This window comes from Marmota monax, unplaced genomic scaffold (assembly GCF_021218885.2).
Source record: "Marmota monax isolate L192 unplaced genomic scaffold, Marmota_monax_Labrador192_F-V1.1 WCK01_AAM20220418_F8-fsc00015, whole genome shotgun sequence".
Lineage (NCBI taxonomy): Eukaryota > Metazoa > Chordata > Mammalia > Rodentia > Sciuridae > Marmota > Marmota monax.
Genome location: NW_026692194.1, coordinates 5,088,658 through 5,113,704, shown reverse-complemented (window position 1 = coordinate 5,113,704; position 25,047 = coordinate 5,088,658). Strand labels below are relative to the sequence as shown.

Sequence of the window (25,047 nt, the reverse complement as noted above, 5' to 3'; positions counted from 1 at the left end):
GTCACTATTGTGTAGTTTTTCATAATCAGTGTCCATCAAAAAGATAAGAGAATCCAAAACTAAGAATAAAAACAGATAATAGAAACAGATCCACAGAAGATCCAGATATTGAAGTTATCAAAGATTTTTTAAACAATAGCTCCACAAACAGAAAACAAAAAAGAAAAAGTTCAAAGCAAAAAAGTAAAAAGAAGAATAAAATGCAAAGAAAACTACACCTATGCACACCATAGCAAAAGTACTAAAAATCAAAACAAGTTTTTTTGTGCTGGGGATCAAACCCAGGGTTTTTCTTATACTAGGCAAAAACTAGACCAGTGAATTATACTAGTGAATTCTTACAAGGCAATTCCCTACCTCTAAGAAAAAAGTCTTAAAAACAGTCAGATGATAAAAGACATAATGGGGTAGCAATAAGATTAAACTGGCAGCTAAATTCTCATCAGCAAAATGAAAGTCAAAATAAATGCAGTGATGTCTTTAAAATGCCGAAAGAAATTACTACCAACCTAACTTCTACACCTGGGAAAGATAAGTCTTTAAAAAATGAAATGAAATAAGGGTACTTTCAGACTATTAGAAATTGAGAGAATCCTCACTAAGGAAAAGATAAAAGAGTGTTCTTCAGCAGAAGGAAAATATTCTTAGAAATATATATACACACGAACACATATATATGCATACATATACACACAATGGAATATCATACAGTCAAAATAAGATAAAGAAATCATGTTGTAACAGTGGTCCCTTCACCTTCTGAATATAGCCCTCTAAGGCCTATTTTTTAAAAGAACATGTTTGTTTCTCTCTTTTTCCCTCTCCCCCTCCCTAGTTAATTGCCCTTGAACACACTCACTACAGGAAGGAGATGCCTGCTGAGGACCTGGGAAATGAGTATCTCCCAAATTAGCAAGTGCCCTGGGCACCAGAGCACACCTGGAATGTGACCCTTGAAGAGTTCCTTTGAAACTCCCCAGTCCTTCTAGATGGGGAGAGTCACAGCCTTTGTGACAGGAGTCCCCTATGTTTCTCCTTTGCCAGCAAAGCAATAAACTTTCCTTTTTCTCAAAATCGTGTCCTTATTATTAAGTTGGCATTCATTGGCATTAGGGACTGGGACCGAGCTTTGGGTCACTCACAGGAATGTCACTCACAGGAACATGGATGGAACTGGAGATCATCATGTTAAGTGGGAAAAAAAACAGACCCAGAAAGACAAGTATCATGTAGAAGGGGACTATTAGAGAAGAGGAAGGGCCAAGGAAAGGGCAACAGAGTGGATATGATCAAAGTACTTTGTATGCATATATGAAAATGTCACAAAGAAACGTTTTATTTTGCACTTGCCTAGAACATGTGAGGTACTGAGTTCTATCCTCAGCAGCACATAAAAATAAACAAATAAAATAAAGGCGTGGGGCTGGGGTTATGGCTCAGTGGTAGAGAACTTGCCTAGGACAGGTGAGACCCTGGGTTCAATCCTCAGCACCACATACAAACACACAACAAACAAATTTTAAAAAAAAGGTTAAATTCTTAAATAAAATAAAATAAACAAAAAAAGCATGTTATCCATCTACGACCACAAAAAAATTAGGGAAAAAAACATATTTCTCTAGCAACAGTAATATGAAATAGCATTTTTGTCCACAACTAAATCTCATGAAGACACCTTTAATACTCAGATTTTAGAGTCTGTAATATTTTTAGGCATTAAAATGAACCAAGATACTTGGATGATTGGTGTTTCAGGTCAGGAAGAAAATTTGGTTGGATCTGAAATATTAGGTTGTTGCTAGAAAGAAGGATGCAAGTATAGAACTACATAGAAGCCAAAAGACACCATGTAAGGGAGCTTCCCCTGAACAGGTTGCAACATTTGAACATCAAAACAGAAGTGGCAATAACAATAATAAGTGAGTAATTGGAACAAGTCTAGACTGTAAAGCATCATTTTGATGCAGAAGGAGGAATGCTAACTAAAAGTGCATACAAATGTTGTTGCCCTACAAAAATACGATGTTTTGGCTTACTTTGTTATTAGTTTTTTTAATATTTATTTTTTAGTTTTAGGTGGATACAATATCTTTATTTTACATTTATGTGGTGCTGAGGATCGAACCCAGTGCCTCCTGCATGCTAGGTGAGCACTCTACCACTGAGCCACAACCCCAGCCCCTGTTATTACTTTTAATAAGTAAAAAGGTTCTGATCTGTACAGATTTTTTTTAAAAATTTGTATACTACAAAGTATTTTTGTGTGCTTGTATAGTTTTCTATCTTATTAGCAGGGAGAAGCATGCAAAAATTTGTCAAATAAATGAAACAATTCGCCAAACGTTGGGACCTACTTATTTTCCAGACAGGATTATTTTCTCCATTGTATTGTTACCAAACTACTTTGATTATTTGTTCCTGGAAAGACATTTTCTGCTGGTATTGTTTGGACCACAATTTCCTAGCTATACTCTTACGTATTACCTGATCTTTTTAGGGCTTGACACATCCAAGAAAATCTTTCATATCTATAAAACACACTATTGACCAGAAGATGGCTCCACAGAGCAATAAAAATCATTTGAAATGATTTAAGTCTGATATGTATGTAAATCATTAGTGCCAAAAATCTCTGTATGAATTGTTTTTCATAATCATAATAAATTTAAATAATTTAAAATCAAACATTTGACTTGTTAAATTAGGTAGGCTAAATGTTTTGTTGAAATTTTAGAAGCAAATACTTTTCAAGATTTGTCATGAAGTTGCCATTGTTAACTTCTGCCTCAAAATTTACCCATATTTATAGAAAACTAGCTTGATACACATAACAAGAGTAAATCCTCTGGAATTAATTGCCATTTTAAAGTATCATCTTCTAAACAATGTAAACAAGATCAGGAATACTCAGCCATTGTTATTTATTCTGATCTAAAAGTAATGTGATGCCTAGAATAACAAATGTACTAAAATATCTTTTAGATAGGCCTTCAATGAGTTTTAATTTAAAAGACAAATTAAGCAATTCAGAGTAAGGTTCATTCTTCAAAATAAATCTAAGAGTAAATATACATACAATATCAATTTCCCTTAAAGTTCTTATGTACTACAATTTACTTTATAATCACAGTTCTGGGGAGAACAAAAACTATTTTTTTTTCTAGATTTTACTTATACATTCTTTCTTGTTCATTCAAACAGCTAACTTTATTAAATACTTGCTCTGTGCTACACAAGTTTTTTTAGGCACTTTATGTATATGGATTCATTTAATTCTCAAAGCTACCCTATGAAATAGATATCATTATTATCCCCATTATTTAGATAAGGAAGCTGAGGCACAGAGATTAAACAGTCTGAAATCAGACATATGATAAGGGGAAAATGCAAACTCTGGTGGTTTGGATCTAATTCTGATAGTCTCCTATGTGTTTATTCATCAGAAAATATTTATTGACAGATTATGGGGTACACATTGCTCTCCTAAATGTCATACAAAAATACATACACAATCTCCATCTTCAGTGCTATCATCAAATTAGCGAGGATAGTAATATAGACCTCTCCTTTGCTATTGTGGAGGATTAGATTTAGGACCCTCAAGGATACCAGAATCTGAAGATATGCAAGCAAGCCCCTTATACAAAAAGACTATTATTTACAAATAACCTACACCCATCCTCCCTGTATACTTTAAATCATTTCTAAATTACATGTAATACTAAATACAGTGAAAATGCTATATTATAGTCATTATGCTGTAGTATTAAGGGAATAATGATAAGAAAAAAGTTTGTACACGTTCAGTACAGACATTAATTTTTGAATAGTTTTCCATGAGCAGTCAGTTGAACTGTGGATATAAAACCCATGTACGTGGAGGATTGACTGGATTTACATTGCAGTATGCTTTATAGTTTATTGCAATATTCAAATGCCCATAAATATTAAAGAACTCTTTTTAAGAAAACAGTGTAGAAGATGGTACAAGCTAGTAATAAAATACCACATTAGTGGCACAGACAGTAATTTTAACAATAAAGATAGGCAAAAGAAATGATGTCTATAGACTAGAGTAGGCCAATATCATTTTAATGGAGGTGTTGAGAGTTGAGTTGAGGTAGGCCTGGACAGTGGTAGAAGACTTGGGCATGCAGGGGGAAGTAGGAAAGGTGGTCATTTGGCAGCCCCCTCCCCCCCACAGAGACTATCAAGGAACCAGTTCAAAGACCTGATCAGAATAGAGTGCAAGGTAGGTTGTGAGAAATAAGGTAGGGTAGGAACATTCTTTGGAGTCTTTTGAGTGTTAGAATTGTTAGAAACTAAAAGGGCAAGTAATTGATAAGTAATAGCTAACAACACAGCACATTCCTGGGAGCTTATTTAGCTGCTCAAGGTCACTATTACATTTGCAAGGGAACCTTAGAGTTGAAAATGCTATTAGAGTTAAGGATTTTGCAATTGTATAAGTCATTTATGGATTGATGAACCTTTCACTAACGGTTATGAACTGTTCTGAAAAAAAAAATCCAGAGCCACTTGATTTATGCATCTATGCTAATACTATTTCATAAAAATTAATGCTGTTTTTCTGCTTCATTTATGATGCCTTTATACTAATTTGTCTTTGTGTATTTTAAAATTCTTTCCTGCACATACTAGGCCTTTATCATTCCGTTCACTCTCTCTCTTCCAGCAAAGGTACTTTAGCAGAAACATTTACTAACACAGGGGTTAAGGTTATACATGAAAATATATGTCTCTTTTATGATTTAGAAAAAGAGTTGTCTTCATGACAAGAGAACCAGGAGTTCAATTGTGTGAAGGATAGTGAAGGTATTGTCTAACATCGTTTAGAGTAGATCAATGATTGATGAAGTAACCCAATCTGAAATATACCTTGCAGAAAACTCACTAAATTTTGAAAAGAGTAGGGTGGTCAGCCTATAAAGTAGAGATTCCAAATGCGAGTTATTAAGACACCTCATAATCTTTCTTTGATGTGGAAACCACTTCTTTTCTCTTTCCTTCTCTCAAGTATTGTAGGACAGTACTTACTGTTTAAATGAAAGGACATTTTAAAAATCACTCTTAACTTGAGAATTTACTCAAAATAGAGTGACACTCTTGGGTTACAAAGCTGTAACGGGAGTTCTAAGCCGGATGCCCAACTCTGGGGGTCCCAGTGAATTTGGTCTAGCCATTCACCCCAGAAACCAAATGGAATGATGAAATGCACAAAAGGAATTTATTCCATAGAGCTGTATTGAGAATACAAGGGGGATCCAGCATCCTCAGCCCTGTCTCTGGGAGTACTGACATGAGCTCCCAGATTATATAGGCCAGAGGGCCTATCCTATATAGTCCAGAGGGCATTATCCACCAGCATCGGTCAAACTGTGGTCTGGTTGATCATTATGTCAGGATTGGCCAAGGAGGTCCTTATCAGCAGCAGTAAGAAAGTTGCTGTTTCAACTCAACACAAGATGTCAATCAGATCTGTTGTTCCTGGAATCCAAAACGACTACAGGAGAGAATAACTCAGAGAAAAGAACAGGTCAGAAAAGCAGGATAGTGCTAATTCTGTCAGGTTTAGGGCAGTGACTTTTGATGCTACTCAGTGGTCTAGACATCTGCAGACCCAAGTGAAGTCAGTGCTCTTGCAAAATCAGCCTGAGTCCCTGTTATTAAACTATGACTGGAAAGCCTTTAGGAAAGCAGGAAATAATTTCATTTCATTACCACCCATCTACATATTGAAAATGTGACCAAGGACAAAACCTTGGGGATTTGATCCCGTGTATTGACAAAGCCTAGCTCTACTAAATAATCTGTACTGCAATTTCTTTACTTTTAAGAGTGGGAAGCATCGGGAAGGAAGAAAGATAGAATTCTGAGGCTTTGGTTCAAATCTACCACTTGTGTGAGTAATACAGGTGAACTATACCAGGTGCATAGCAGTTAACACCAGTGAGAGAGAAGAGGGGGACAGTGACATTTCTGAGATCATAACAAATAGTTTTTCCAAGTTTAACCTATGAAAGCTAAAGGTAAGACAAAAAAAAATACTGATCATAGTGAGAAGGGTTCAAATTCTATCTGGTCAAAGGTTATAGGCCAAGTTCTGAAAGAAAAAAATATAGTTCAGTGGAAAATAAGAAACAAAAGCAGGTAAATGCAGTAGCAACATTTTTAGAAATACCAATCAATATAATTACAGATTCAAACTTTTAAATGAAAGTGTAAAGTATTTTGGTTTTGCCTTTTTTCTTATACTTATTTCCTCCTTTTTTATTGTTATGAATGTGGGAATGAGAATCCAAGAAATGACAGAAGAGAGATAGGCAATGAATGAGAAATGGAGAAAATGGTTTCTCATTTCTTTGTCTTCTATATTTAATTACACATTTTGGTATTTCTTTCCAAGGCATATATTTTTAATAAATTTCATTCAATATATTCTATTTTTACTTTGCTATCTTGAAGATGAGGCAATTTAGAAAATTTAAGATTATAGCTATTCATATCCCCAAGATATGGAAACAATTTATGTATCCATCGGTAGACAAGTGGATAAAGAAATTGTGTTCTCTATACATAGTGAAATATTATTCAGTCTTAAAAAGGGAGGAGATCCTGCCATTAGATGGACCTGGAGGACTATTTTGCTAAATGAAATAGGCCATACACTGAAAGAAAAATATAGTAAAATCTCACATGTGAAATATTTAAAAAGGAGATATATCCATCGATCTATCTATCTATTTCCAGGCTGGAAAAGGGAAATGGAGAGATGTAGTCCACAAGATACAAAATAGCAAATATGTAGGATGAATGAGTGAAAACATGTACAACCTGAGGAATATAATTAATGATAGTATATTGTATTCAGAGCTTTTACTAAATGAGTAGATTATAGTGGCTCTTGCCACAGGGAGGGAGAGTGAATATACCAGATGATGAATATGTTAAATTTGTTTCATTATAATAACCATCTTACTATAACATCTGGTATACCTTAAATCTACACAATAGAATTTATCTTGAAAAAAAAAAGACAAATGCAATGGGAGAAGGATGTTTGTTTCAATATTGTTCATAATACCAGAAAAGAACATTCTGTTCAACAATGGGACCTTGACTAAATGCATTATGCCACAGCCAAACACTCTAGCCATATCCAGTCTTTAAAATAGCAGTGTAGGCGCTACCGATATACAGCTCAGTAGCAGCATGCTGCCCTAGCCTGTGCAAGGCCCTGAGTTCAATCCCCAGTACTGAAAAAAAAAATTTTTTTTTTTGTAGAAAAAAATGTAGTAGTAGTCATAGTCGCTGGAGCTAGCCCTCTAAAGTCCTCATTACCTGCCTGGTATTGTCCTAAGTGCTTGGCAAATGTTGACTCATTTAAATATTCATGACAGCTCTGTAAGATAGGAACCATTATTTATCCCCACATTACAGATAAGGAATCTAAAGTAATCATTTCAGTTAAGGGACATATCCAAGGGTCACAGTAAGTGACAGCCACGATTGAAATTCAGATGGGGTAACTCCAGAGTCCTCTGTGAATTGTTAGATAGTAACAAAGAAAAATGCTAATTATTTATTATTAGGAAAGAAAAGCAGGCTGAAAAAAACAGTTTGAGAGACCTAACTCCAATTCTGTATCAATTATTTTTAAAAAATCAAATTACTATACACACAAAGAAAAATTATCACAAGGGTACATACACATGTTATAATGTTAACAATACTATCTTTGAGAGGTTTTCTTATTCCCTTCTTTATAATTTTCTATATTGCCTATCTTTTCCTTAATAAAAACTATAATTTTTTTAATGAGGAAAATATTCCCAAGACAAAATGGATTCTTTTGGTAAAATCAGGTCAACAAATGTGACTTTGATGCACCTTCTGGTGCGAAGCTGTGGAGAGAATGTCACCTTCTGGAAAAAGCTGTCAAGGGATATGCCTAGATCATATCGTGCCAAACCTTTTGCTTCAGAGCAAAGTGGGCTTCAGACTCATTAGTGCATAAAACCAGTGCTTAGGAGGTGAGCTCTGTGGAGCAAAAAGGAGATGTTAGAATGCTGAATCTGGTGGGGACCTCCAGTTTCTTAAGTCTAACACCTCTCAGCTGGTAGGCACTGAGGCTGGAGAGGTTATCCATGGTCAAGTCAGGTAACTTCTGGGTTCCCTTATAGAAAAGGTCATTAGCCCTATGAAACAGAACTCAGCAGGAAATTTTACACATCCTTTTAAATTTAATCACAGAACAGCATGGCAATAGCAAGAGGGCATTGAATCGATTTTAATTTTTTCACCGAAGTTCACTGAGAAAAAAATGGGGGGAGAGAGGATGGAGAAAGCTCATGGATATATCCCAGTAAAGATTTACCCATATTAATTTTGGGCAGTTCAAAATAAGCTGTGATGGAAAAGAATCTGTCACAGTCAATGACGCGGACTCGTAGCCCTCCCTTCTGAGGCTGTGCTCTACAACAGGGCTGGGTTACAATTCAGAGCCTATGTAGGTGACCCAGAGTTCTTGGACTTCCAGCCCAGTCTGGATTTCCTGAGGGAAGCTATTACTTATTCAGGCACCACCCTCCCAGAACATCACAGTGACTCATGTGAGGATAGTGGAGAAGGCTGGCAGTCTAAGCAACATGGTTTCCCAAAGCTTGACCTTTCCAGCGGTTCCTCCCATGAACAGGGCCAATCAGCAAGTTCTGCCCATAGAGCAGCCACTTCCCTTAGCTCTCCACCCTAGCTGGGCATCATTCAGTATTTCTCTGATCCCGTGGTCTCACTGCTCTCTCTGGCTCACTGATGAGGTACTACCTCTAGAGGGCAGTTCAAAGCAGAGCTTCTACTGAGTTCTGAAATGGCTGCACTTTGCAGATTTTTTTTTTTTTAACTGTTCAAAATGTCTTAGTTTGCTTTAGTAAGACAAACCTATGTTTCCTCACAGAATGTCACAATTTTAGCTGCACTCTTGAGCAATTTTCAGAACTCCAGGAGGCAGACCAAATACGTACACAAGTATTTACAAGGAAGAATATGATGACAGCTACTAGAGTGGCAAAGAAAGACAAAGACAAAGGCTGAGGTTCAGCTAAGGTGGTGAACAAAGTTCTTTGAGGCAATGGCTTTTGAGCTGGGCCTTAAAGGTCACCTGGATTTTTACAGACTGACTTAAGACAGGAGTTGCAGGGGAAAGGATATATGGACAGGAAAATGTCTAAACAAAAGTTTTAGTTGAGAAAGAATGAGTTACCACAGCATAGCACAGTGAGAAGTTCTGCTGTCTAGAATAGAGGTATCCTATAGCCAAGGTAAACTAGGAAAAGATCACTGAATCTAAGAAACTATGATTTCCGTCAATTGTAAGATGCAATCTAATTTTAGAGACATTTCAATGCCTCTTTTAAAAAAAATGTTTCTTAGAATCGATGAGACACTTAGCTGGGGTCTTATTGTAGAAGGTCTCGAAAACCAGGTAAGAAATGGAGATAAGAAAGCTTGGGGCTGGGGCTGTAGCTCAGTGGCAGAGCACTTGCCTAGCATGTGTGAAGCACTGGGTTCCATCTTTAGCACCACATGAAAATGAAACAAATAAAGGCAAGCTGTCCATCCACAACTACAAAAAATTTTTTTAAAAAAAGAAAGAACAAAGAAAGCTTTTGAGCAGGGCTGTGATGTTGTGCTTTATGATGATGCTGTAGTTGCTGTGGATAACACTGGGGTAGGACGTGCTGTGCGAGAATTACTGTGTTAGTACAGGCTCAAGGGAATTAAAGGGGGAGTGGTGGGAATGGGAAGGGTCAGACATGAGAGTCTTTTCCAAGGAAAAAATCAAGTGAGTCAACTTCCCAGACATGGTGACTGAAAGAGGAGACAAAAATGAATTCCAGATGGATAATGAAGAAGAATCCGGTAAGTCTGTCATTTTAATTTATGTTTGTTACTTATTTATACTTCCTAGTTACAATTTTTTTCCTTTCCTGATTTGTACAAGATGGTAGAGGTTTTGTTATTCCTGTCTTCCCCTATTTATAAAATTTTGATTTCCAAAAGCAAAAAAACAAAAACCTCCCAAATAAAAAAAAAACAAACACAAAGAAAAGGGATGGGGGTATATCTCAATGGTACAGTGCTTGCCTAGCATGTGCAAGACCCTGCATTCAATCCCCAACACTGAGAAAAAAAAAAAAAAACCAAACTTTTTATTCCCATCTTTATAGTGCTAATGGTGGCCCTTAAAAATTTAAACCTATGCTTTTACATCAATATCAAAAATTAAGTCATCCATTCTCCAACAGAATGAAAAATTTAGCTGCCTTTCCCCTCGTCTCACCCCCACTTAAGGCTTTGGTAATATCTTCACATTTGGAATTTTATTTAGGGACTAGATTCATACACATTTCCTATCTAGTCATGGCTCCTATTTGATTGTGCTGTGCAAAAACACCCCCTATAAAAAGAATTGTTTCAAACCACCAAACATATATTAAAACTTATGGAAACTTCCATCCCAAGCCCTGCTTTGACCTTCAGTTTATGGTTCCTAACTACCTAAATTCCTAACTACCTAAATTGAAATGTTCAATTTGCAACACCACTATGATTTCAGTTTCCCTAAAGGTTATTTTAACTCTACTGATCTTAGAGTTCTCATGGTTGAATTAGCATAATTTTTACCTTAGGACAAATACTTCTAGAATCAAGTATGCAGTTCTCATGGCTGCCCCTTAAGGAAACCACAAAAGATATTCAGAAGGTGTAGAGAGGTACAGTAAAGTTTTTGAAAAGAAAAGAAAAGGCTACTGCTGAGTAGGGACCAACAGAAATGATGAGGGCTCTTGAGTTCTAGAAAGCAATGACTTAAGAGGGTCTATGGTTAAAACTTTGAAAATCAGGAGGCAAAAATGAGATACATCAATTGGAGAATCCCTACAGTAACTTTAGAACAGTTCTTGCAACTTTTAAGAAATAAATTTAGAGAACAATCAAAACTATAGTTTCACCATAGGTAGTTTTGTTAGCTTGTTTTTTCCTCTAAATGGACTTGTTACCCTTTCCTGCCCTGCTCTAATCCTGGGAGACTGACCTTATATGGACAGCATCAAAAAATCCCCCTGGCTTCTACTTTATGATTGGGTTTAGTGAGTGGGATGGGGATGAAAGGCACTGTAGCAGGAGACTGGAAGGTAGAGGAGAGGGAATTGGGGTATTTACTCCTCAGCTCTTTCCCTACCATAGCACCCCAAATTGGCTGAGACTATCTACCGAATGTCAGCCATCTTATCAAACAGCTCTCCTCATAATCTTTCTGAGGAAAAGCTTCTTTGCTTTCTCATTCCAGATTTATGGGCAACAACAGCACCTCATTGTTGCTAAACCCATGACTGCCCATGACTTATACATAGTGCCTACTAACTTCTCTCAATTACCTGCAGGCAGTATGTCATGTCTTTGCAGACCCATACTGAACCCTGACAGACACTCTAGCAGACCTAGAGATCCCTGTAACTAAGAAATGGTAAGGGTAGAAAATACAAATGTGAAAATGACCATGGATAAAAGAGACTAACCCAGGGCTGGAGTTGCGGCTCCGTGGTAGAGCACTTGCTTAGCACCTGTGAGGCACTGGGTTCGATCCTCAGCACCACATAAAAATAAAATAAAGGTATTGTGTCCATCTACAACTAAAAGAAATATTAAAAAAAGACTAACCTAATTTGGGGAAGTAGGCCAATATTAGACCATTTTGAGATTGTATTTTTGAGGTCAAGGGGCACCTATTGGGCTGAATGGTTGTGTGGAAGTAGACTTTTTCTTTTTAGAGAATGAATGTTTCCACTATCAGTCATCCTGGGAAGCAGATCATCCCCATGTGGGACATGGATTGAAATTACAGACTGTAGGAGGGATTTTGGCCTTTCTCTGTGTTAGAGGCCAATTTGGTCCTGGACTTTGAAGTATGGAGAGGCCTGAAGCCAATCAGTGCTAGTGCTGAACTGTCCCCAGGGCAGCAGCAACACTGAGCTTCTGTTTTCCTCAGGAACCGCAGCAGGAACAACAGCAGTTCAGAGGAAACCAACAGCATATTCTGTGAGAGACTTCAGGTAAGCAAACTGTAGGCCCCAAAGGTATTGCATCCACATTGTACCCCACCAAAAACTAGGGAACATTATCAAAATGTCCTCTTTGGACCACAGGAAAATATTTCTCTTTCCTGAGACTGAAGTGGGAGTAATAGTAGACATTAGTGGAGAAAACTGGGCCTACGATAATAGAGCTTTCCTGAAGATCAAAGGCTGAGAAATAGGAGAGAGCTCTCTTATAGAGCCTAACAAGGTAGCATCAGTGAAGTAAGTTTCAGATAGGGTGGAGAACACTTTGAAAGAGTTAAATCTCCAGCAAATGGGCTGGTAGGAGAGAGTGCTGCTCTATTTTTGGTATAAACTGGCAGGATGCTTTCCATTGCCATAGACTGGCAAGCTGGGCATCTATGGGTAACAGAAATAGTTTCTAAAGGGTTAGGTAAATCCTATGTCTGGTGAATTAATAGGAGTTTACTGATGGAAGCTGAAACACATTCCTGACCTTTTGAGATTTATACTAGAGAAACCAGGCTTCCCTTCCACAAAACTCCTTTGGTATTGCTGCTGGGTCAGAAAGAGGGATCAGATGGGAATGGCAACATTGATGGATGTTTGTTTTTATTGAGGTTCTGCAATTCATTTTCCCTGTATTAGATAGAGGAATAATTCTTGGGGCTTTCACAAAGTTGATGTGATGCCCTGATTCCTATTTTGGTTTAATAGGCTTAGAATCTTATAAGGGCCAAAAGAATTCTTCTTAGTTGTATAAGCCTTGTGCTTTTACCAAGATCTTGTCCTCTGCTCTGGAAAGAGGAGGAAGAGCGCTGTGTGCCCTCTGAAAGGACATCACCTGACAAACCCTAATGTAATGTAGAGCCTGGGCTCAGTTTATATGAGCAATGAATCCAAGCATCATCCAAAAATATTGCTATGCATTATTAACTTGGATCAGATGCATTCTCCAAGATTTTTTAAAAAATATCAAAGTAACATACTGTTTTGTAACAGCTGAAGAAGATAAATCACTAAGAGATGATTTTCATATGAGGAATAATTTTTCCTGTCCTTGGAAAATGTTAATTAAACTCGAGGGCTCTGATGAGCATAGTATCTTAAGGTGATAACCCTGGGATATGGAAAGATTGAGACTTAAGGTTTTAATATAAATTCTTCTATGAACCAAATCTCCTGAATAAGTTTGAAGCCTGAAGTGCTGGACTGTCTCCTGTCTGCTACAACCAATTATGTACAACTGGGTTTCTCCACAGGTATAATCATTATTCTCAGGAATTTCTGAGCTCCCTCAAGGAGAAGCCAGAGTCAGTTCTCCCTAATCTGTCCCTATAACATCTGACCAAACAGTGCATCTGCCTAACCCCAAGTTTCCCTGTCTCCCTGTCCTCTTTTGACCTTTCTACTTAAACCTGAAGTCATTTTCTCTGAGAGCATGTGACTCAGGCAGCATAATGTCAGGGATCAGGGCTGAACTATTATAGACACAGTGGATTAGCAGCCAAGGAATGATTCCTCTGACTCGGGCTATCTAAGGTTCTCTGAGGATTCATTCTCTGGCAACCAGACCTCTTGGACTATAATAGCCTTATAATTCTGAGGAGTAATCCTGAATTACAACATGGCAAGATTCATGATGGATGAGCTCATTTTTCTGGGTGCACTATTTGGGCATGTTATCTCAAATATTATCAATCTCCAATAAAGGGAAGCATTTTTGTTTCTTATTCATTCTATCTTAACTCTGTTATGGTTGCATTACATGGTACACAATGGCCAGCACAACTTGGTCGAGCATAGAAAATTATAGGGTTGGTGAAAAGTTTTCCTAAGCCTTTTATTGGCACTAGAGGATGGATGTGAGTTACATATTATTCAGGACCCTGCTACACCTACAATAATAATGTCATAAAAGGAAGGTCTATGAAGACAGTCAGAAAACTGGACATAAGGCATGAATTATTAAAGAACCAGTCTATTTCTCCAATAGGCAAATAAGTCTTTACATCAATTTGCCCATAACAGACTAGCAGTTTCTAGGAAAACAAGGAGGTGTCTTCCTATAGGATAATCAAATGAAATTTAATTTGCTAAAATTGGTCAAATATTCAAAGCATAGATCCTTAGGCTCACAGGAAGAAAGGGACATAAACATGAGTTCTGAAACTTCCCCAGAATAAACCTCATCAGAATTGGCTTTCTCATTTAAAGCAGTTCTCTTAATTGACTTTGAGGTTATCAGGGGTAGCAACATGGCCAAAGGGGCATTAGACCTGCGCTGAGTGCATCATCTTAAAGAAACAATATGGCAAAAACTTGACTGGACTTGGAGCTGGTTTAAGATTTCCCCTCCTGGTATTTTATGGAGCTTGTGGTTATTGTTGCTGTTGTATTTGGTTCTGACTGTCCAGGAATAGGAGTCAGTTGGATAAAACACTGTCATTGCCAATAATTCTTCAGAAAATTTCCCTTAGGTTCAGAGAGTTGTTCTCCCCTTGCTAAGACAAGTTCATGAGTACTGTGGCTTCCCTTCCTTCCTTCCTTCCTCCCTCCCTCCCTCCCTCCCTCCCTTCCTTCCTCCCTCCCTCCCTCCCTTCCTTCCTTCCTGTTGTAGATGGACATGATTGCTTTATTTTATTTATTTGTTTGTGGGGCTGAGGATAGAATCCAGTGCCAGACAGTACTGGCGTTTTGCCGGAAGTAATGGTTGAGAGGCGAGCCATTAAGATGATGATATTAAGTTAAGCCGTCTATAATTGCTGTGACGAGATGATGCTGGATTGAAACAGGCTGTGTATTCAATTGTATATAGACCTCTACTGTCCACCTCGACGCCCACTACTTTGGAGTTCTCCTGGGATTCCTGGGGAGTTCGCGTTGGTGGGTGGAGTTCCGGTGGAGGGAGTTCCGGTTGGTGTGTGGTGTGTCCCGGAGAAGACCGAGTGGGTGGCGTTCGCGTGAGTTTAGAAATAAAGTTTGTTCCTGCTTGAGTGGCTCGTGATTTGTGCCCAGCCAGACCGCGGCACAGTACAGTGGTTTTCCTTTTAAAAAATAAATGTAGGGAAATAGTTTCGTAGTTCCTCTAAAGTTTAAACATAAAATTCTTATGTGACCTAGTAATTCTTTTCTATGTATCTAAAAAATTGAAACAAATAACACTACTACACAAATGTTCATAGAAGCACTATTTGCAATAGCCAACAGATAGAAACAACCCAGATATCCATCGAAGATTGAATGGCTAAACAAATTGTGGTTGATATATACAATAGAATATTTTTCAGTCATTAAAAAAAACTAATGAGGGCTGGGATTGTGGTAGAGCTCTCGACTCGCACGTGTGAGACCCTGGGTTCTCAGCACCACATAAAAATAAATAAACAAAATAAAGATATTATTAAAAAAAACTAATAAAATACTGATACATGCTACAGTGTGGATAAACATTGAAAATACTATGCTAAGTGAAAGCCAAAGGTCACACATTGTATAATTCCATTTGCATACAGAAAGATAAACACATCAGAACAGGAAGCAGATCAACAATATCAAGGGCCCTGTGGTTGCAATGTAGTTTCTTTATAGGGTGATAAAAAATTCTTTTGGAATTTGATGTAGTTGTTGCTTATACAACATTGTGAATGTTCTGAATCTCACTGATTGTTCACTTTGAACTGGTGAATTTTGTGTTAGATGAATTTCAACTCAGCAAATATAAATTGAAAATAAATGCCAAACCAGCACTTTCTTCAATTGTCTATGTTAAGCACTATGCCACTCAGATTATCCTTCAGTCCTAGGCAGTAGGACTATAAGCCCTATAAAGAAAAACCATACCAGCCTTTGATAATGAGACGCTATTTCAGCCACCTGTAACGCCAGATTCATAAAGAGAAGCCTGACAAGAGAGAAATGATATCCAGTCCTCATATTTGTTGGCAGCCATTTCAAAATAGAAGAACCATTCATTTCTCTGACAGCTACAGAGCTCAGGATTAAATTTTTTTATGCTTCACAAAAATGTACTTTCAATAGAAAATTGATATACCAGTTTTTATGAAAAGAAATCTTGCAATTGGTGATCTGCAGAAGAAAAATGACCTATTTCTGTTGTACATTCCTTTGCATTAAAATCTTAATGCAAAGATAAAGGTAAGAATTCTCAGTGTCAGAGGATGTCAGGATTGCCATTCATCACAAAACCAGAAGGGCAAGAAAAATAATTACAACTTTGGGAAATAGATCCAGTGAGGGCTAGAGGAAAAAAACAAAAGAAAAGAAAGACAATGGTGTGAGAATTTGGTACCTGTAACCTGAGGATGTCACATGTGTTGGTGACCCTCATCCTCCCTGCCCAAGGAAGGAGGAAAATGAGTCTAACTACCCAGGGGGGCTTTTGATTTGGCATTAACATGTTCTTGCTTTAAGAATTTAAAAGGCTGAAATAAGACACTGAGAGAGGCCACAGTTGTTTCCTTGGGAGATATTTAAGACTCAGGTGAATACACTTTTCTCTGGGAAGCAGATGGATCTGGGCTCTGAAATGACAGTCCATTCCTCTGACCCTAGGATAGCCATAACAGATCAGGAGAGAGCAGGATAGGACAACTCCTTTCGAGTATCTCCATTGACCTTTCTGCCTGGACCTGATGTAATTCCTTCATGATTAACTTCTTGCTGACCTATCTTTAGTGGGAATAAAGATCAGAGTTATGATTTTTTTATAAAGTGATCTTTCAAACAGTAGAAGCTGATTGCAATAAACTCATCTCCACCCAGATAAATTTTCAATTTTCTGGGTTTAAAAAAAAAAAAAACACCTTAATCCTTAACTTTGTTTTTTATAAATCCATTTGATCATCTTTGTGGCATTCTTATCACTGTTTTAAAGCTTTTTATTGTCCTTTGAAATCATCTATATAATTGGGCAGCCAATTTTTAGGAAATAAACAACATTGCTTTCTGAATAAATACACTAAAATAACAGAACATTTGAGTTGTCTATCCATTTGGCTTAAGGATGGTCACTATTGCTCAGTGGGCCATAGATGAACCCTTGTTTGGGAGAGGTTGGGTTGTGCAGTCTGCAAAAAATATGTTGTATCATTCTAGTAGTAATTAGATGTTTTCATCAAATCAGCATCTTCACACTTCCTTAGATACTGTCTTAAAAATAAAACAATAGTATCAAAGTAAGATTGTAAACTTAAATATTTGAACAACAAGTAATAGTAACACTTGCCTTTATTGCTTTTCTGTGTCTTTAAGACTCAAAGGTCGCAGTGATTGACATGCAAAGTCTCTGGACACCTTTTGGTGGGGGAAAAGGTCAGCATGTAGATTACTCAACATCACAAGTCACACTCAGTTTTTAGAATTCTAGTGTAAAAGCCTCATGCCATAGGCTAGATTTGTTCCTCCAACACTTAATTTTTTACCTTCAAGGAAAATTACAGTGTATCTTTCTTTGGAGTTTCTAACAAAAATTTCAGCTAGATTTTGAGTAATTTAGGAAAACAAATGACTTTTTGAAAAAAACAGGGAAGAATGTATAATTAAATTTATTTTCAAATAATAAATGCAAAACTGAAATTGGTTCATCCTGAAGGGAGAAAAAAGAATATTGTTGGGGCTGAGGATGTGGCTCAAGCGGTATCGCGCACGCCTGACATGCGCAAGGCGCTGGGTTTGATCCTCAGCACCACATAAAAATAAAATAAAGATGTTGTGTCTACTGAAAACTAAAAAAATAAATAAAAATTTAAAAACTCTCTCTCTCTCTCTCAAAAAAAGAATATTGTCATCTATAGAGCAAGAGATTGACAAGAAAAATGCAATGTAGAATTTAGACATAAGACACAAGATGGGTCTAGCTCAAACCATATTGGAAATATAATTTTTATATATATATATGAGTCTGGGGACTCAATGAATTAGTGTCATTTGTGCAAGGATTGTTATGCCAGATTCATGGGACCCCAATAGACCTCCAGGAGCCGAATCCGATACAATCACACAAGAGTCTTTATTGCAAGCTTGAGCCTGGACTCACGACCATTCCCGACGCAGGGGTCCCAGGAGTGAGTCCCAGTCCTTTGTTCAGTGAGATTTTATAGGTTTTGGGAGGATACTCTATGCGTCACAACATCGCACAGCAAATCATTCCATACCTCGGGAAAATCAAACAACAACTCTTAACATTGATTAGCACATTCAATGGTGGGAACAAGTTGGGTAGGGGTGATTGGCTAGTACAAGAAGGGGGTTCGTTTGAACTGATTGGTTTAGGCCACGAGGGGTGTACGTGCTAAACTACATGGTTTCCCAACATGTTATCAACACCATAAACTACTTGGAGATCATCTGGCATTCCAGGTATTTTCCCTGTCTTATGCTGATTGGAGGTTGCTAGGGGGGTTGCAATAGGTCCTCACCTAGCCTAACTGAGTCAGGGACACCTGGCGCCACAGACCTCTCCTGTTATTTACAGACAAACAACTCAGCAGGGTGGGTATGTACTTAGGAGTGCTCTGTGGGTTTTTCCGAGGACAATGGTCATGTCCCCTTCCTTAGGACAGGCCTTGAGGTAGAAGTTCTGTTATTTATTTATTTTTTTAAAAATGGAGTCACACTAGTTTCTCAGGATAAGCCAAGAGCTATTCCAGAGGTTAAGCCAAGATGAGAACTGACATGGGGAACCTGATCACAGAGCCAAGAACAGAGCTTCAGTCCAGGACAACATTCAGTTGGGAGCTGAGGCTGTAGCCAGATATCTCAGGCAAGGACAATGTTGGAGAAAGAGTGGGCATTATAAAAACCTCACCTAATGCTTTGATTTTTAGCTTTGAAGACTTGGGTTTTTGTTTGTTTTGTTTTGTTTTCACCTACCCAATGGTAAGGGTTTGATGGTAGTCCCCTAACAGATATGTAACGCATGGGAATGTGACTTTTTGTATGGGAAAAGAATCTCCACAGTTGTAATTGGGTTAAGGGTATTGAGATAGGATCAATCTGGACTATCTGGGTAAAACCTGAATCCAGTGACAGATATCCTTGTAAGAAAGAGAAGAAGAATATAGACAGAGAGGCAGAGTCTTCCATAGTATAGTCACAAACCGAGGAACACCTGGAGCTACCAGAAGACAGGAGAGGTGAGACAAGGTTCTTCCTCACAGCCTTTGGAGAGTGGGCTACTGTCTATCTCTTGAGTTCAAATATCTGACTTCTAGAACTAGGAGAGAATAAATCTGTGTTGTTTTAATCCTCCAAATTAGTCGCCATTTGTTACTGCAGCGCTAAAAGATGAATAGACCGATAACACTGTAGTTCTCAATCCAGAACCACATATGATTTTTAAGAGCCCCACTTGACAATTTATCTGTGTAGCCTCCTTCCTGACACACCACACACACACACACACACACACTCTCTCTCTCTCTCTCTCACACACACACACACACACACACACACACACTTTACCTTATTAGCTTAAAAGAAAGGCCCATGGGGTGACAGTTTGGTGTAAGAATCAGGGTTCTAACCAAGGATACGTCTGTGCTCATATCTGCTCTTTGGGTCAATATCCCTTCTGGATACCAAGTTGCAGAACTATTTCTGATACTTATAGGAGTAGCAAAAATAGCAGCTACAGGAAAAATCCAATATTACTTAATAAGTGAGATTTATTTTAAGTATTTTTCCCCAAAATGTGACATATAAAATTATGTCATAATTTGGTAATAAGAAGATGTAAAGCCAGGGATCTGATTAACTTGCCTTCTTGAAGATCCCGCGGGGATGACAAGCTCTCTTAAGACTAAGTCCAAATTGTCTCAAGAAGGACTATTCTATACACTGGGACTATCGCATGGATTTTTTTTTACAGTTGCACATACAACTTGATTGAACTTGAGAACAGAAAGTGTCTGGTAATTTGGAACAGTGATAAAGATTTACAAGTTACTCCTGTATATGAAGCTCCCAGTCTTCAATAGATAAATTTATCAACACTAACACCAATTCATAGTTAAATTTAGAATAAAAGTTCTCCACAAGTTGGGATCTTTGTCTGGTTCACTGATGCATGAACAATGCCAGTCACATTAAGTACTCAATATTTGTTGAATGATTTCAAACTCACTCAAACCTCATTTAAAGAAAATTAAAATACCCAGTATATGACCAAACATGCTTTACTTAAGAATCATGCTTTGAAAGTATTCATGTTAATAGAATTACTCATATTTGTTTCTATGTCGTGAACACATTTAAAATCATCAGTTATTGAATGGATATCTATGGCCTTTTCTGTAACCTAATGAAGCCCTAAACTATCATCATGCAGGCCAAGACTGCTGGCAACATATAGGCAGAGTCTTTGATTGCATTTCAAAGTCAAAAGATGCTGTATCTGGGTAACTTATTTTATCATTTCAAATTATTTTATTTTACTTTATTGGTACTGAAGATTGAATTCAGGGGATCTTTACCATTATACTGCATTCCCAGACCTTTTTATTTTTTATTTTGAGCTAGGGTCTCCACAAGTCACTTATGGCATCACTAAATTGCCAAGATTGGCCTCAAAGTTTCCTTCCTCCTGCCTCAGCCTCCTGGTCACTGGGATTACAGGTGTGTGCTACCATGCCAAGCTATCATTTTAGACTATTGATATCTTTTCTTGTTTTCATCAGTACTGATAGCTCTTTCTGTTGAAAGAAATGATGTTAGAGGTGGAATCAGGAATGGTTGGTTATTTTCACATGATTAAAAATAACCAATAAAGGCTTTCCCAGGAAAATAATGTCACCTCCCCTTTTGCTCATGACCAACTGATAGTAACAGAATTAAAACAGTGATTCTTCTTGCTTTCTGATAGAGATTCCTTTATATGGTCATTCTAATTTTAGCTCATTGGCTTTTTAAGCTGTACTTATGATTATTTTTATATAGGAGATTGGGCTTGCCCACATTTACTAAAAGACATCCAGATTGCTACCAGAAAGCAGAACAGGAACAAAGTTTATTTTAATTTAACAGTTGTTCTGGTATTGGAGTTCACCTTACCAAAAAAAAAAAAAGGAGCGGGAAACTAACAGCAAGAAGATAAGTGTTAATTGAGCTGCCCGTGTGTCTGATACCATACCAAGAATAATCTCTAGTGATCCTAAAATTTAGGATCAAACTGCCTGGGTTCAAACCATGGCTCTGTTCCTTACTAGTGTCCCTAGATAAGTAAGTTAGTTACTCTCTCTGTGCTATGCATAATAATATCATTATAACAATGAGAGAAAAACAAATCGTGACATGAATAGAAAAATAACAGGATTAAGAGAAAGGAGGGATACAAAAATCTATCTGGCATGATTCCTTGATTGCCTCAAGGAATTTATAGACAAGAGGAGCCATAAATTATAATTCAGAGTACTCACTTTAAAAGTATCACTAGAGGAAAGAATCCAAGATAGAGGAATAGAGGAGATCACATTCCTGGCTGCTCTGCGCCAAGAAACCTAGAAAGTAGACAGGCAGCCTCTCCACAGGGTGGGGGAACAAAAAGTGGGGGTGGGGTGTGGGGGGGTGTACTTCACTGGAACCTAAAACTGAACATTCAAAGCAGATCAGGGACACAGGAGGTTGGATATAATAAAATAAGGAAAAAATCTCCAGTAGCACAGCTGCTGCCACAGTCTGTCTGGAAGCTCCAGCCAGAGAGGTCCCTCTGTGAGCACAGTAGAGGGATAAGGGACTTAAAGGAACCCACATTTTGGGGAGGCCTGAGGCCTCTGGGTACAGAGCATTTAGATATCAAGGACATTGCCCTGTGAACCTGAAGGACATGCTGCAGGATATCTGTGTGGGGGAAAAGAAGCCCCTGTCTCTCCAGGTGGCATCTGGAGGACAAAAAAAGGAACCATTTTGTCAGTGCAGCATGGGGACTGGCAACCGAGGAAGCTGATCCTGGCCTGAAATACAGGCCCAGTAAACACATGCTACATGACATAGAGTGTGCTTAAGTAACCAGAAGAAAATCAAATGTGGAGAGAGGTTTACACAGGGGACAACTGGTCATGGAAACCTACCCGGCTCTACCCCTCCCCCTCCAATTCGACTGCTTTCAGGACCAGCTGGGAGAGACACAAACGGCCTAGAACTCAGAAGTGACTGGGCAGGAGAAATTGTTTGGAGACTGAACCCAAGACCTGGAAACAAGGGATCTGCAGGTGACATAGGGGACTAAGAATTGGCTCCACATGACTGAAACCCAGGGAAGCCCTGGAGTAAAGTCCTCCAGCACGGACCAGCGAGTACTGCACCCTGAAGTTGTGCTGATTTAAAATCTCCAGACCAATTAGCATTCAGTGAAGAGCCTAGAACCCACCTAAACCTAAATCCTGCCTCCAGGAACTCTGCCTATGGGATTATGTCTCTTAGTCCAGCAACCCAGAGGATGGAGCATCAACCTCCAGAAGACCCCACTAAAACTGATAAGTAGGGAAGCTGAGAATATTTTGAACTCCAATAGAAAGAATTCTTTAGCTTTTCATCAAGATTTTTTTTTTAATATTCTTTTTCACTGTTTAATTGTGACCTTAATGGTATATGGATATTTATACAATTTCTTTTTTTTCTTCTCATCTCTAGCATTTTTGAAGTCAGTTATTTTACATGTATTAGTTTTTTATGAACTAGGATGTTTGATTAGTATGTATTCCTTTACTTTTATTTTAATTTTTTATTTAAATTTTTGCTTTATATATATTTTTCTCCAACCTATTTTCCTTTTTTTTTAAGAGAGAGTGAGAGAGAGAGAGAGAGAGAGAGAGAGAGAATTTTTAATATTTATTTTTTAGTTTTCGGCGGACACAATATCTTTGTTTGTATGTGGTGCTGAGGATCGAACCCGGGCCGCATGCAGGCCTGGCGAGCGCGCTACACTCTTCCTTTAATCTTTCACTTCTGTCTTCTCTCCTCCTCCCTCATAATCATCACACCCTATATCACTTCTGTTCTATCCCTGTCCACCATTTGAAAATGTAAACCCTTCTGCAGACTTGCTGTTTTTATTATAGGCATAACTGTTTATTGTAGACATCATAGTAGGAACTATTTTGTTTAATGCTATAAATCGTTTGCATGGTTGTTGTTACTATTTGTCTCTCCTTAAACAGTGAGTTACTGGAAACCTTCAGAGACAATATAAGTCCATGGGGTAGAAATACTACTGCCTCAAATCCATACTGTAGACAGGTAGACACACAAACAACATGAAAAAACAAGGGAACAAATCACCCCAACAAATCAAGATACTCCAATAACAGAATCCATGGATACCACAGTAGAAGAAATTTCAGAGGAGTTTAGAATGTACATAGTTAAAATGAGCTGTGAAGAAAAGGATGATGTAATAGAGCAAATACATGTAGATCACTTCAATAAAGAGACAGAGATTTTGAAAAAAAAAAACCAGAAATACTTGAAATGAAGGAAACAATAAATCAAATTAAAAATTCAATAGAAAGCATCACCAACAACTAGACCACTTGGAAGACAGAACTTCAGGCAATGAAGACAAAATATATAATCTTGAAAACAGAGTTGACCATGGAGAGAAGATGTTAAGAAACCATACACAGAAATTCCAAGAATTATGGGATAATAAGAAAAGACCAAATTTAAGATTTATCAGGATAGATGAAGGCACGGAGATACAAACCAAAGGAATGCACAACCTTTTCAATGAAATAATATCAGAAAACTTCCCAAATCTAAAAAATGAAATGGAAAATCAAATCCAAGAGGCTTACAGGACCCCAAATGTGCAAAATTACAAATGACCCACATCAGAGCACATTATAATGAAAATGCCTAGCATACAAAATAAGGATAAAATTTTAAAGGCTTTGAAAAAAAATCTGATTACATATAGGGAGAAACCAATTCAGATCTCAGCTGATTTCTCAACCCAGACCCTCAAAGCTAGGAGATCCTGGAATAACATTGGATGCCAACCAAGAATCTTATATCCAGCAAAAATAAGCTTAAGATTTGAAGATGAACTAAAAAGCTTCCATAAGAAACAAAAATTAAAAGAATTCACAATCAGAAAGCCTGCACTTCAGAATATTCTCAACAAAATATTCCATGAAGATGAAATGAAAATAAAATTAAACAGTGAAAACCAGTAAAAGGAGAAACTACACTAAAGGAATAGTCAATTAAAGGGGAAACTAATTCAAATTAAAAACTAGAAATCAACCAAAATGACCAGGAACACAAATCATATCTCAATAATTAAAATTGAATATTAATGGCCTAAACTCACCAGTCACAAGACATAAACTGGCAGACCCAACAATATGCTGTCTCCAAGAGACTCACTTCATAGGCAAAGACATCCACAGACTGAAGGTGAAAGGATGGGAAAAAACATATCACTCATATGGATCACATAAACAAAAAGGGGTTTCTATCCACTAAAATAGACTAAGTTATATAAGCTATATAATTGTAATTATACAATTGTAATATTACCTTAGTACATTTTTAGCATCTGTAGAGTTGGCGGGGTTTTTTTTGTGTTTGTTTGTTTGTTTGTTTAGTTGTCAATGGATCTTTACTTTGTCAACATGTGGTGCTGAGGACTGAACCCAGTGCCTCACATATGCTAGGCAAGCACTCTACTACTGAGCTATAACCCCAGCCCTGCATAGCTTCCTTTCCTTGATAGCATCCTTTCCACTGATATTATTATTATTATTATTATTATTATTTGCTTTTTTCTTGATTAGACTTGTTAGATTTTTAACAACTTTTAGCTGTATTATTTTTTAAATTTCACATATTTCTGCTCCTACTCTTATTTTTCCTTCCTACTACCTAATTTGAAAATAATTTAATTGTTAATGTAGCTTATTTCTTATAC

General features: G+C 37.5%; 2 protein-coding genes across 12 annotated transcripts in view; one reads left to right on the top strand and one right to left on the bottom strand.

The window, feature by feature from the left end:
- Wdpcp (WD repeat containing planar cell polarity effector) overlaps positions 1–25,047 on the bottom strand; it is a 527,720-nt gene that overhangs the window by 415,323 nt on the left and 87,350 nt on the right. The gene's annotated exons all lie outside the window — the stretch shown is intronic.
- The window catches only part of Ugp2 (UDP-glucose pyrophosphorylase 2), a 185,688-nt gene continuing 172,643 nt past the window's right edge, over positions 12,003–25,047 (top strand). The window contains exon 1 of one of the 2 annotated variants that reach the window (XM_046423003.2): positions 12,003–12,131. The gene's annotated coding sequence lies outside the window, so the exon portion shown is untranslated. The remainder of the gene's footprint in view (positions 12,132–25,047) is intronic. The other variant, XM_046423030.2, reaches the window with a different exon arrangement.